At 37.0% G+C, this 13,770-nt stretch overlaps 1 pseudogene; it reads left to right on the top strand.

Annotated features, from left to right (window-relative positions):
- The first annotated feature begins 2,813 nt into the window (after window positions 1–2,813).
- LOC113096010 (gastrula zinc finger protein XlCGF57.1-like) overlaps window positions 2,814–13,770 on the top strand; it is a 52,674-nt pseudogene continuing 41,717 nt past the window's right edge.

Raw genomic sequence — 13,770 nt, 5'->3', positions numbered from 1 at the left:
TAACTTTAGGAATCTGATTCATTTAGGAATCACAGATCCACGTGACTTTTTTTAAAGATGCTGTTTTTTTTAAAGAAGAAAGTAAAGACACAAAGATTGAAGCATTCTTGGTCAAATGTGAAGATACTGAAGAACAAACCAAGATGAAGTTTATTAAAGAGGAGAGTAAAAACATAAAGATTGAAGAAACATTCAGAGTCAAACATGAAGATACTGAGGAACAAACAAAGATGGAGTTTATTAAAGAGGAGAGAAAAGACATAAAGATTGAAGAAACATTTAGAGTCAAACATGAAGATACTGAGACACGAACAGGTTGGTTTTCATTCTCAAAGGTTAACTCAACTGATCTTTATTAAAATGCATAACTCTACAGACTATAATATTTTTGAAGAATATCATATAAGTTTGAAATTATAAATGCTTTAATTTACATGAAGTGGGTCCACTGATCTGGACAGATATGTTGAGATCACATCAAGGTTTGCCTTGGACATTACTGTGCACAAAAGAACAGGGCAACCCCAGGTGGGGCCACAGTTTCATGCCATCTAAACACTTTATTTATAGCTTTAGGTAACCAACATATTCATAATTTCTTAATTCCTAAACAAGAGTTTTTTATGCTTGTAGGGAATGTGTTACAGATAATTAAACAATTGTGATTTTCTGAGCCAAAATTTATATCATTTTAATGTTAAGTAAATTGGACCCAGGATGATTCTAAAATAAATTCTACTGTTGTTGTATAAAGAAACGTTAATGTGCACCTGATTGCCAGATAAACCGCATGCTCTTTTTTTCATAGGTTTTTTATTTGATATTTCAGCTAACTTTGTACAATCAGTTTACCAACATTTAAAGTCTGCTGTGATCCACTCACATTATAACTGTTCCAAATTATTGTTACTGTACATAATGACTTCATCATAAGTTGGAAGATTGTGTGTAGGTGTATCTTTCAGCACAGCATTCGTCTTTCTGTCGTATGATTAATATAGTGTTAATTTTGTCAGCTATTTTTAATTTAGTCTTAGTCCTGTCAAATGCTTTATATATATATATTTCGTCTTACTGTAAAATGGTTAAAATGATGATGACAATGACTGATATCTGGCAACCGCAAATATGAATGCTCACATAATAGTCTTTTGCAGCACTCTGAAATGTTTTGGTTCCACCTTTTTCCACAATAATAAAAAGGTTTTAATAAAGTTTTTGTTATTTTAGCTACATTTAATCTAATATTTTTTCGTCGATGATATTGCATGTTAATTTAATCTCAGTTATCGTTTAATGACCTTATTATCGTCTCTTCATCTTCTCGCTTTCATCATGGGAAAAAAACATTGATGAACATTTTTGACATAGATTTCCTTAATGAAATTATCACTAATATACAGAGCTAATAATATCCATAGATAGGGCTGTGTAAAAAAAACAAAAACTAATTTGATTTTCATGCGCATCGCGTCAGTAAAAGGCGCTCCAGTGATTTATAGCACTTATGTCTCCGGCACATCTGTTCAGATCAGGGTTGCTAGGTTTTCACAACAAAACCTGACCAAACTAGCCCAATAGCATTTCAAGGGCATTCCCCGATTAAAATTTGCATTCAGAGGGATAAAATACACATATTTTGGTGGGGTTCAATTGGTAAAATTTGCATTTTAGGGGCTAAATTGCTTTCAAAATAGGCAATGAATTGCCGATTTTGTGTAGCTTTCCAGTGAACTACGGCTCTGTGTTGTAATTGTTGCTGATGTTTTTCATGTCCACGGGTTGAAGTGACCCCAATAACGTGATATTTAGCCCTTAAAATGCTAATTTTACCAAGTCAACCCAGCCAAACACCATGTATGTAATCCCCTGGAACGTAATTTTTATCAGGCAACCCCTTCAAAACGAGATTGGGCTAGTTTTGAGAAGCAATTGGGCAGGTTTTGTTTTGAAAACCTGGAACCCTGATCTGATGCACATGCTGGAGATTTACTACTAATCACAGGAGTGCCATAAAAATCACATTAGATTTTTTAGCACAGCTTTTTCCATAGATCACACTTTCTTTTTCTGTTTGCTGTTTTGTCAAACACAGTATTTCAAACTCATCATTACAACTTAATTCAATTCCTAAAGGGAACTTTTCTTTTAAATGTTTGACTGCCATTTTGAACTAAATGCGATAGGCAGTAGAGTTGTTGTAAATGTGGTGCTTTTCGTCTGGTGAGCGACTGCCTTACGTTTTTACTCTGTCCATGTATTAAATGTATGTTCTTAAAAGTGTGCGGTTTTCTAGCATATTTACTTAAAATTTGTGGGTAACTTCAATAGTATGAAACATTTCAGATTAATCCAAAATTACAAAAACATATACGTGAAGCTATAATTATACAATACACATTGCTCTTTTTTTCATCATCAATTTTAATAGAGAGTTTTTTTTTTCATCATCAATTTGAATATATGGGAGTTTTTTGAGATTACATTTAATACCTCCTTTAATAGTGTATAAGATATACATGTTGTTGGTTTTGGTGTTTGTTCTTTGTGCCATTAAAAATTTTGTTAATTTTGGATTTGTACTTTTTGCAATAGACCTGATGACACTGAAAGAGAAGAGTCAAGAATTCAGTAAAAAGGAAGATAATGTTCACCATGAGAAATATGGTTTAATGACTGGAGAAAAATCATTTAGCTGCTCACATACTGAAAAGAATTCACGAAAAAAAGCTCAAAAGACGGCAAACAGAAGTTACTTCCCATGCCAACAGTGTGGGAAAAGTTTCAACAAAAAGGGAAATTTTGAAGTCCACATGAGAGTTCACGCTGGAGAAATGCCTTACACCAACAAACTGTGTAGAAAGAGTTTCATTCGAAGAGCAAACTTTAAAAATCATGTGAGAGGTCACACTGAAGAGAAACCTTTTGTCTGCCAACAATGTGGAAAAAGATTTACTGAAATAGGGAACCTTAATCTTCACATGAAAATTCACACTGGAGAGAAGCCTTTCACCTGCCAACAATGTGGAAAGAGCTTTGTTCGAAAATATAATCTTAAAAACCACATCAGAGTTCACAGTGGAGAGAAGCCTTACACCTGCCAGCAGTGTGGAAAAAGTTTTACACAAACAACAACTTGATGGCCACATAAGAATTCATACCGGAGAGAAGCCTTTTACCTGCCAACAATGTGGAAGGAGATTTGCTCAAAAAGGAAACCTTAGAGACCACATGAGAATCCATACTGGAGAGAAACCTTACACCTGCCAGCAGTGTGGAAAAAGTTTCAGTAAAAGTGGAACCCTTCAGAGGCACATTAGAATTCACACTGGGGAGAAACCTTACACCTGCAAACAGTGTGGAAAGAGCTTCATTAGAAAATCAAACCATAAACACCACATGATAATTCATACTGGAGAGAAACCTTTTATCTGCCAACAATGTGGAAAGAGATTCGCTCGAAAAGGAAACCTTACAGACCACATGAGAATCCATACTGGAGAGAAACCTTTCACCTATCAGTGTGGAAAGAGATTCACTCAAAGAGGAAACTTTAGAAAACACATGAAGGTTCACACTGGAGAGAAGCAGTTTACATGTGATCAGAGTTTCGGATGTGAAGTAGCACCAGTGTGATTGCTCTTACTGGTAGCAATATCCTTGCCTGTGAAATCCTTTTTTTTTTTTTTTTGCAAAGCAATGATGACTGTTAATCATGGTTACAAAAATGCAAAATGACAGTTAAAGGCAGTTCATCACTGAATTCATAAGACATGAGACCACCGAGCCATAAACAAATCCACTGCTGTAAATCCCGGTTTAGTGAGGAAAGTAAGGGTCTACCGAACGATATATCTCATTGAGCATGTTCAGTCCAACAAAGCAATAATGTTGTAATATGGATCATAATTCCTTTGTTCAGGGACAGAATTGTTTGTGTGCGTTATGGAATAGCTCACATTCAGAAAACTGCATATTGATAGTAAAAAAACAGCATATGGTTTTGTAGCGTACAGTGTCACGACCAGATTGAGATGATCCACAAAAAAAAAGTGAAAGATAGGCATAAGATTGTTTATTTGAATTCTGGTGCTCTCTCCAGACACAGCTAATTGAGGTGGAACTCTTCGATCTGCTTTTTATTTCTTTCTTTTATTTTTTTTACATTTCAACATTTTTCATATACGTGTGAGTGTGTTTTATGTTGAATGTGGCTGTATCTGCATGATTACTATCTGTTTGAGTGCAAATCAGCTCGCTATTACTGTGTAATCACAACTACCAATGTGAACACCATCTATATTAATCGAGAGTGATTATTGACTTTATGGCACATTTATATGATTACCATCTCTATAACTGGCCATCAGCAATCTCAGAATGTACTGTAGTTGGCACACATTGTTAAGTATTTTTTATTTTTCTTATTTATTGTTTATTACTCAAATGATTCTTATTGTTTTTTTCTAGTACTCAAGTCTAAAAAAAAATAGGTTGCAGGAATCTAATTTTTCATGGTATCTTCTTCGGATTTGAAATGGAAACTCATGAGACGTGACTTTCAACTCATTACTTTTCTAGATTGTTCCAGGACTGATTTCATGATATTTTTATATCAAATAAAAAAATGTTCAATGCACTTCAGTGTCTATAACCTTTTTAATATTTTTAAGTAAAATATTAGAAAGTAAAGTCCAAAGGGCATTCTTTTGTAACACACCAAAATTATTTGTGTAACAAACATAAGGAACTGTTCCAATTTTAAATTAGGTAGGGCACTATCAATTGTGAGTCCCATAATGGGTGCCTAAAACAGCCTAAAAATCCTTTAACAGATTTGGATGTTAGAAGTGTATTAGTGTGTTATTTTTAAGCCAGGTTAATGTGATGGGTCTTTAATCTAAATGTAAACTGCAAGAATGTGTCTGCCTGCCGAACAATGTTAGGTAGTTTATTCCCGAGTTTAGACGCTAAATAGGAAAAGGATCTGGCACCCGCTGTTGATCTTGATATTCTAGGTATTATCAAATTGCCTGAGTTTTGAGATCGTAGCGGACATGAAGGATTATAATGTAATAGAAACTAATTCAAATACTGAGGTGCTAACCCATTCAGGACTTTATAAGTAATAAGCAATATTTTAAAATCTATACAATGTTTGATAGGGAGCCAGTGCAGTGTTGACAGGACCGGGCTAATATGGTCATACTTCCTGGTTCTAGTAAGAACTCTTGCTGCTGCATTTTGGACTAGCTGTAGTTTGTTTACTATGCGTGCAGAACAACCACCCAATAAAGCATTACAATAATCTAACCTTGAGGTCATAAATACATGGATTAACATTTCTGCATTGGACATTGAGAGAATAGTCTTAATTTAGATATATTTTGAGATGGAAAAATGCAGTTTTACAAATGCTAGAAACATGACTTTCTAAGGAAAGATTGCTATCAAATAGCACACTTAGGATGTATTGGCAATAGCAAGTCTGCTGCAGCAGTGTAGCAGATCTATTCCAAACACGTTAACATTGTCATGTACATTACCATGCCAATCACTCTAAAAGTTATCGTGACGTAATTACAATTAATCCAATTTATTAGAAATAATTTATCTCAGCTGCCAGTAGTAACACTAGCATAATTAATATAACCAACAACTAATCCATTCGTCCAGCAAACATTGAGTGTAATTTCATATAAACCCTATTAATTAAATTTTCATGGCCACAGCAAATAAATTTTTTACAGGACTACTGCATTAAAGCATGTAAAAATAAGGATTTGAGTGAGCCAATGAGGAAGGGTATCTTTGGAGGGAACTTTTATGACTCTTTGTCTTCAAGAATGTTATTTTGCATATGCAATTGGATTGATAAAAAGGGGGTGACTTATGGCCTAGTATGGTGACCCATAGTCGGAATTTGAGCTCTGCATTTAACCCATCTAAGGTCGTAGACGCACACACACACACACACACACACACACACAGACTCAGGTCTCAACTGCCCCCTATAAGTACAATTGACCCTTCGCAGGGAGACATTTCGTTGATGCCGATACAGGATGGCTGCCTCTGTGATGTGCTCTGCAGTTGTTTTTGTGTTTTTGTTAGTTTGTCCTGTCTTTAGTTATATTCCTGCAATCAGTTTCACCAGGTTAACGTGTTTGGAATAGATATGCTACACTGCTCACTTGACCTCACTGACTGAGTATTTTTGAAGCTGCTGCCACCGATCTGGATGAACTCACAGAGACCGTAACATCATATATCAGCTTCTGTGAGGATATATGCATTCCTACCAGGACTCAACTAATGACAAACCGTGGTTCACTGTAAAACTCAGCCAGCTCCGTCAGCCCAAAGAAGATGCTTACGTGAAGGGGGACAATGTCTTGAATAAACAGGCTAAATACACACTGGAAAAGGAGATCAAAATGGCAAAGAGGAATTATTCTGGGAAAAAAAGGACTCAGTTTACTTCGAACGACTCCGCATCAGTGTTGAAAAGTCTAAAGAAGATCACCAATTACAAGACACCACCCCCCAGCACTGTGGAGAATCAACGACTGGCAGACGATCTGAACGAGTGTTACTGCAGGTTTGAAAGAACACCCATCACCTGCCCTGAACGCCTCTCCACACAACCATTCACACCATTCAAAACTCCTGCAACCAGCCCTGTACACCTCTCCAAACAACCGTTCACAGCTAAAACAACTCCTGCAACCCATCCCGATCACCTCTCCAATCAAGCGCTCTCACCATTCACACCTCCTGCATCCCCCCTCTCCCCCACACCTGCAATTCAGATCAGCAAGGATTCGGTGCGCCAGGTCTTCCGGAAGCAGGAAAGGAAAAAAGCAACAGGCCCAGATTGTGTTACACCAGCCTGTCTGAAATCCTTTGCTGACCAGCTGGCCCCCATCTTCACACAGATCTTCAACAGATCGCTGAAGTCCCTTCATGCTTCAAACGCTCCTCCATCACCCCATTTCCTAAGAAAACCAAAATTACAGGACTAAATGACTACAGGCCTGTGGCTCTAACGTCTGTAGTCATGAAGTCATTTGAAAAACTGGTGCTGGCCCATCTGAACGACATCACTGAACCCTTGCTGGATCCTCTTCAGTTTGCCTACAGAGCAAACAGGTCTGTGGACGATGCAGTAAACATCGGACTGCATTATGTTTTGCAACACCTTGACAGACCGGGGACTTATGTGAGGATCCTGTTTGTGGACTTCAGCTCGGCCTTCAACACGATCATCCCAAACCTCCTCCTGCCCAAACTAAATCAGCTCTCCGTGTCCACCTCCATCTGTCAGTGGATCAACAGCATCCTGACAGACAGGCAGCAGCTAGTGAGGTCGGGAAAATACACATCCAGCACCTGTACAATCAGCACCGGAGCTCCCCAGGGCTGTGTTCTCTCCACACTGCTCTTCTCCCTCTACAACAACGATTGCACATCTAAGGACCCCTCTGTCAAGCTCCTGAAGTTTACAGACGACACCACACTCATCGGCCTCATTCAGGACGGTGACGAGTCTGCTTACAGACAGGAGGTTAAAGAGCTGGTGGTCTGGTGCACTCTCAACAACCTGGAGCTTAACACGCTCAAAACAGTGGAGATGATGGTGGACTTCAGGAGAAACCCCCCTGCACTCCCCCCACTCACCATCATGAACAGCACTGTGACTGCAGTGGAGTCATTCAGGTTCCTGGGCACCACTATCTCTCAGGACCTGAAGTGGGACATTCACATTGACTCCGTCGTGAAAAAGGCCCAGCAGAGGTTGTACTTCCTTCGCCAGCTGAGGAAGTTTAACCTGCCACAGGAGCTGCTGAAACGGTTCTACTCCACCATCATTGAATCCATCCTCTGCATTACAGTAACTATCTGGTTCAGCTCAGCTTCAAACCTCAGAAGACTACAGAGGGTAGTCCGGACTGCTGAGAGAATCATCGGTTCAACCCTCCCATCTATTCAAGAACCGTATTTATCCAAAGTGAGCAAAAGGGCTGTCAAAATCACTCTGGACCCCTCACACCCAGCACACTCTCTCTTTGAACTGTTGCCATCTGGTCGACGCTACAGAGCACTGAGCACTAGAACGACCAGACACAGGAACAGTTTCAGTTTCTTCCCTCAGGCAATCCATTTAATGAACAATTGATAAAAACTGTGGAACACACTACACTATTTATATTTATAAATACATACACTTATTTATCTAACACACATACTTAATGTACACTTAAATTTTTTGCACATAATATACCTGTACATAAATAATGCTCTTTGTAATATACCTGCCATACATTATCAATTTGTATATTTTCGTTCCTTATCTACCTATTTGTATTTTTAAATTTTTTTCATTCCATTTTGTGTTTTTTGTTCTGTCACTGTCATTATGTTGCAATGTGGAGCTTCAGTCACGAAAACAAATTCCTGGTATGTGTGAACATACCTGGCAATAAAGCTCTGAGCTGACAGTTGATCAGTCATAACATTGAATCCAGACAAGAGAGTAGATTAACATGGGTGGCTAAAACTTGACAAATGGTGTGTATTTATGTCTTTTTGTTGTTGAAATAAAATGCCTTATGATGTTTTTTTTTTGTGTTTATTTCATGCTTTAAATGAAAACATGTTTGGTTCATGTACCAGTTAAACTGAGGCATTAGTGACCTGTCACCACACATTAAAGAGCCACAAAGGGGTATTTGTTGTTTGAATTTCTTTAAAAAATAACAAAATGTGAAGGCTGAGACTTTGTTTCATACAAGAAGTAATCTGCTCTTTCCTCTCTGTCAGCACTCTGTCAGTAGCAGTTTCCACCCAGAGTTGGGAATTGAACCTATGTGCAAAATTTAAATATTGCACAAAACATTTGCGAACAAGCACTGTTTCCATCCAATGAGTCAAAGAGAATAAAATCGTCACTTACTGATAAACTGGCACAATAAGCACTAAGAAAATTGGAAAAAGCCACTGGATATAATCATTTTTATTCATATAATTATAATATCATCAAAAAGTTGACTTATTTCACTAATTCCATTCAAAAAGTGAAACTTGTATATTATATTCATTCATTATAAACAGACTGATATATTTCAAATGTTTATTTCTTTTAATTTTGATGATTATAATTGACAACTAAGGAAAATCCCAAATTCAGTATCTCAGAAAATTAAGGAAATTACTTAGGGTTTTTAGAAATCTTGGCCAACTGAAAAGTATGAACATGAAAAGTATGAGCATGTACAACACTCAAAACTTAGTTGGGGCTCTTTTTGCCTGAATTACTGCAGCAATGCGGCGTGGCATGGAGTCGATCAGTCTGTGGCACTGCTCAGGTGTTATGAGAGCCCAGGTTGATCTGATAGTGGCCTTCAGCTCTTCTGCATTCTTGGGACTGGCATATTGCATCTTCCTCTTCACAATATCCCATAGATTTTCTATGGGGTTAAGGTCAGGTGAGTTTGCTGGCCAATTAAACACAGGGATACAATGGTCCCTAAACCAGGTACTGGTAGCTTTGGCACTGTGTGCAGGTGCCAAGTCCTGTTGGAAAATGAAATCTGCATCTCCATGCTGGTCTGCAGCAGGAAGCATGTAGTGCTCTAAAACTTCCTGGTATATGTCTGTGTTGACCTTGGACCTTAGAAAACACAGTGCACCAACACTAGCAGATGACATGGCACCGCAAACCATCCTGTGCCTCTCCTCTCTTCCTTCTCTTCATCAGAGAACATAACTCTGGATCACTCAGCAGCAGTCCAGTCCTTTTTGAAGTTAGATGCTTTTGACGCTGTCTGTTGTTCAAGAGTGGCTTTACACAAGGAATGCGATAGCTGAAACCCATGTCTTTCATACATCTGTGCATAGTGATTCTTGAAGCATTGACTCCAGATGCAGTCCACTCTGCATTTTTATCGATTTTTATCATGATTATTTGTTATTTTGGTTTTACTATTTTACAAGTTGTCTGAGCATGACAGCCAAATGAATTTCCCTATTATAAAGACAAAGTCTTTCAAGGTAAAAAAAAGAAAAGAAAAAAAGAATGGCACATATTTAGGTCAAAGAGGGTGAAGACAAATATCTTTGTACTTATTTTTTAATAACAAAGATTAAAGAATGACAAATATACACATTACAACAACACATAATATACAAATAAAACAAACAGTGCTTTATTTTCCGGTACAGTAAGTGTATTTAACAGGAGCATTCAAATTGAATGAATAAATATTAAAATAAAACACCATATAAACTGATTCCTAAAGCAACTGTATTAAATTTCATCAGTCAAGAGCAGTGAATGATGTTTCTCTTTTTGTTGTTTTATTAATCTCAAATATTTCACCTAAAAATAAAACTTCTGTCAGCTGTCAATTCTTTCATAGTGTTTTGTTTTTATACCTCCATTTACCCATTAAAAAGTGGTTTTAAACCTGAATAAGTTTCTTTCTTCTTCTGAAAATAAATGCTATTTTGAGGAACGTGGAAAACCAAACAGTTGCTGGTCCACAGTAGCAGCATTTCCACTGTCGGGCCAGTGTGAGCCAGGGCTTAAAACGGGCCGGACGGGGCTAATAGCCTTGGGCCAGTAGCACCGAGGCCAGAATAGCGCAGCATTTCCACAGCAGACACCTGAGTCCAATTAACAGGAGTGCAATTATTGTGATGAAGGGACTAGGCTTTCTGGGAATTGTAGTGCCTGCGGTGAGGTGCCTATGGGGAAGTGAGCCCACTAGTGGAGACTCAGGGAAACAGAGACCAGACAGCATGACACAAATGACCTCTTGCTGCTTTTGTCCAGTGAAGTGCGGCACGGTACAGCTCTCGGTCATTGTTGCTAATCAGCATCTGGGTTAAGTGTGAAAGTGATGCCTGTAGGTGTGACCTTCCCTGATCTCTGTGATAATGAGTGATGGAATAAGAGTTGTTGAAAATCTGAGCTAAATCCTTTACCGGCTTACATCATTTGCATACTCTATCTTCTAATGACAGACTCCTGAACTCTGTATAAAACTACAGTGATGTAGTGCTTTAGTCAGTCTTGATGACTGCAGCGTCACACAGAACCATCTCAATCAAGAAACTGATGAAGATTCACTCCGTCTCCGTCTCCTGATCCTCAATCTTGAGTTATTTGGATATCGCAGGTATTTTGTCTCAAAACTATAACTTCACTAATATAATAAAATGTATTTGTAGTTTTTAATACCTAATGAAGGATATACTTTTACAGTTTGTGTTTTTAATAAACTTTTTAATTATATTTTTCTTAATCTTATATTTATAAACTGGACATCATAACAATGATGCCATAGTTTTGCTGGTTGATGAACGCAAACATGTACAACTTAAATCAGCGAACCATATTTCTTCTGAAAATATCACAAATGCATGGAGCACCTCTGGTCCCACTTTTTCACAAAACTATCTCATGGCCTCAAGATAACTAACTCGTGGCCTCAGTGAAGTGTCTGACACATGGACCCTTTGTTATTAAACTGGACCCTGTACTGTAGTGCAATGTAATACTTCACATTCTGTGCAATATTCTCTGTTTTAATATTCAGTGTAATATAGTTTGCTGCAGTTCTGCTTCTATTTATTTACTAGTACTGTTCATCACAATCAATTCAATTCTGTTAATACAGTAATGTAAATCTTGTAGGCTGCATATCCATATTCCTTTATAATTCTATATCTTATAAAGGCCACAAGGAACTGAAGATAAACTTTAAACAACGTAATTGAGGTCTAAGCAAGCTTTATTTTTTTCTCAAGATGTGTTCTACATTTTCACATTTCCCAAGTTCTTGTTTATATTATCTCTAAGGCAAAGTAGGAACTGATGTTAAGTTTAAATAACATAATTGGGCTAAAAGCACACTTTATTTTTAGTTTTTGTCATTTTTTTTTTCAAGATGTGTTTTACATGTTCACATTTCCAATGTTCCTGTTAATAAGAGGCACATAGTTTGAAAGGCCCTCTTTGTTATTTCAGTAAAAGGATTCTACCCCAATTTGTCATGTATGTTGATAAAAAATATATTTGTACACATATTATATACAAAGCTTTCCTTTTTTGTATGTCTTTCCCATTGCAATTTTGGAACATGTTGTTGTGGGACAATTAAACCATTCCCTTGTTAAAACAACTTATTTATCTTCACTACTGACTGGTAGAATACAAATCTCAAATGTTAACTCTTCAATAAACACATTTTTTTTGGTTATGTGGCTCTAACTCACTGTTAATTAGCTCCCTAAGTGTTATATGTACAAGTCCACTGCAGCAAACACATCAATTTTAAGGTTCAAATCATGCTCTGACATAAGATGAACGTGTTAAATATGTCTTCATCGCATTGAATGTCCTTTAAAACACAATCTTCTAAACAGACTTGAACCCTCTCTAGATCTAAATCTCATCAAGCTCTTCCTGTAAGGAAACGTATTGTGTCTAGCAGGAAAATCGCACAGAGCATGCATCATGGATCCAGGGTAATCAAATCACAGAAAATATGCAATGAATAGAATTTGTATAAATTAGACATTTTTGGTATGCATAATACAAATTATTAAATTATAAAATAAAAAAATACACCGAGTAGGCGCATTAATAAAAGAGGTGAACAGAGTTACTATTCCATGTTAGAATATAGGTGACATCTGGTGGACAGACAATGTTATTTTACTTTTGATCTGACCTATTTCAGTTTATAATAACTATAGTTAATTCTTCCCTTAAACACCAGGTTTATGCTACAGTTAAATCTAATAAAGTGTATTGAATATGATCAGGTTTTTGTTTGTTTGTCTGTGAGTGTGTGTTTTGAAGCCCTGTGTGGACAAAATCTCAAAGCCTTGCTCCATTCAGATTAAATAAAAAATTTTTTTCAGATAAACACTTGCTCTTTTGTCTTGTGTTAATCAGCTATATATTTTCAGTTCTCATATTCGAAGGAACAAAATGTGTAAATTATTGTTGGTTTAAACCATCTACACAGTATTCCTTTTTCAGTAAACATATTAAGAAAACTTTTGTAACTTTTAATGCCTAGACAAATAACTTTGAATACAGTATCCCAACATAAATTTAGACATTTATTAAGCCTGCTTAACTCCACATAAAATTGGCGACTACAGAGTCCTCTTAAAGACATTAATCAATCAAGGCAGCTGCGATAAATGAGATCTCACCTGGATTTTGCCAAGGAAACAGAACTGGATCAAGGATTTGTCCAAATGAGTGGCTGCGAAGTGCCCATCCTCTCTCAGTTTGTCAGAGAGGTTTATCCAAAATTGGACACATTCACTTCGCAGAGTGAGCCACTGTCTTTTGATGTGCTGGTTTTCAGAACTTTGACCAAAAGTTACATGGTCAATTTCTGGTTGAACCTCAGAAAGCCAAAAAATGTTGCATCTCAGCCAAATAGACATTTTCTGTTCCTAAATCTAGCCTTACTCTAGCTGGACACCCACAGCTTTAAATACTGAATCCATGAAGTATCCAGCTATAAGTCTTGGATCATCAAGTCAAGTCACCTTTATTTATATAGTGTTTTAAACAAAAAAGATTGCGTCAAAGCAACTGAACAACATTAATTAGGAAAAAAAATTTAAAATAATGTTAAAAAGCAGTTCATCGTTGAATTTGGTGATGTCATCATCTCAGTTCAGTTTAAATAATAGTATCTGTGCAATAATTTGCAAGTTGTTCTGAGGTTTTGGATATGC

Source organism: Carassius auratus, unplaced genomic scaffold, assembly GCF_003368295.1.
Source record: "Carassius auratus strain Wakin unplaced genomic scaffold, ASM336829v1 scaf_tig00215844, whole genome shotgun sequence".
NCBI classification, from domain to species: Eukaryota; Metazoa; Chordata; class Actinopteri; order Cypriniformes; family Cyprinidae; genus Carassius; species Carassius auratus.
The sequence above is the reverse complement of the archived record's forward strand: the minus strand, read 5'-3'. Positions and strand labels throughout refer to the sequence as shown.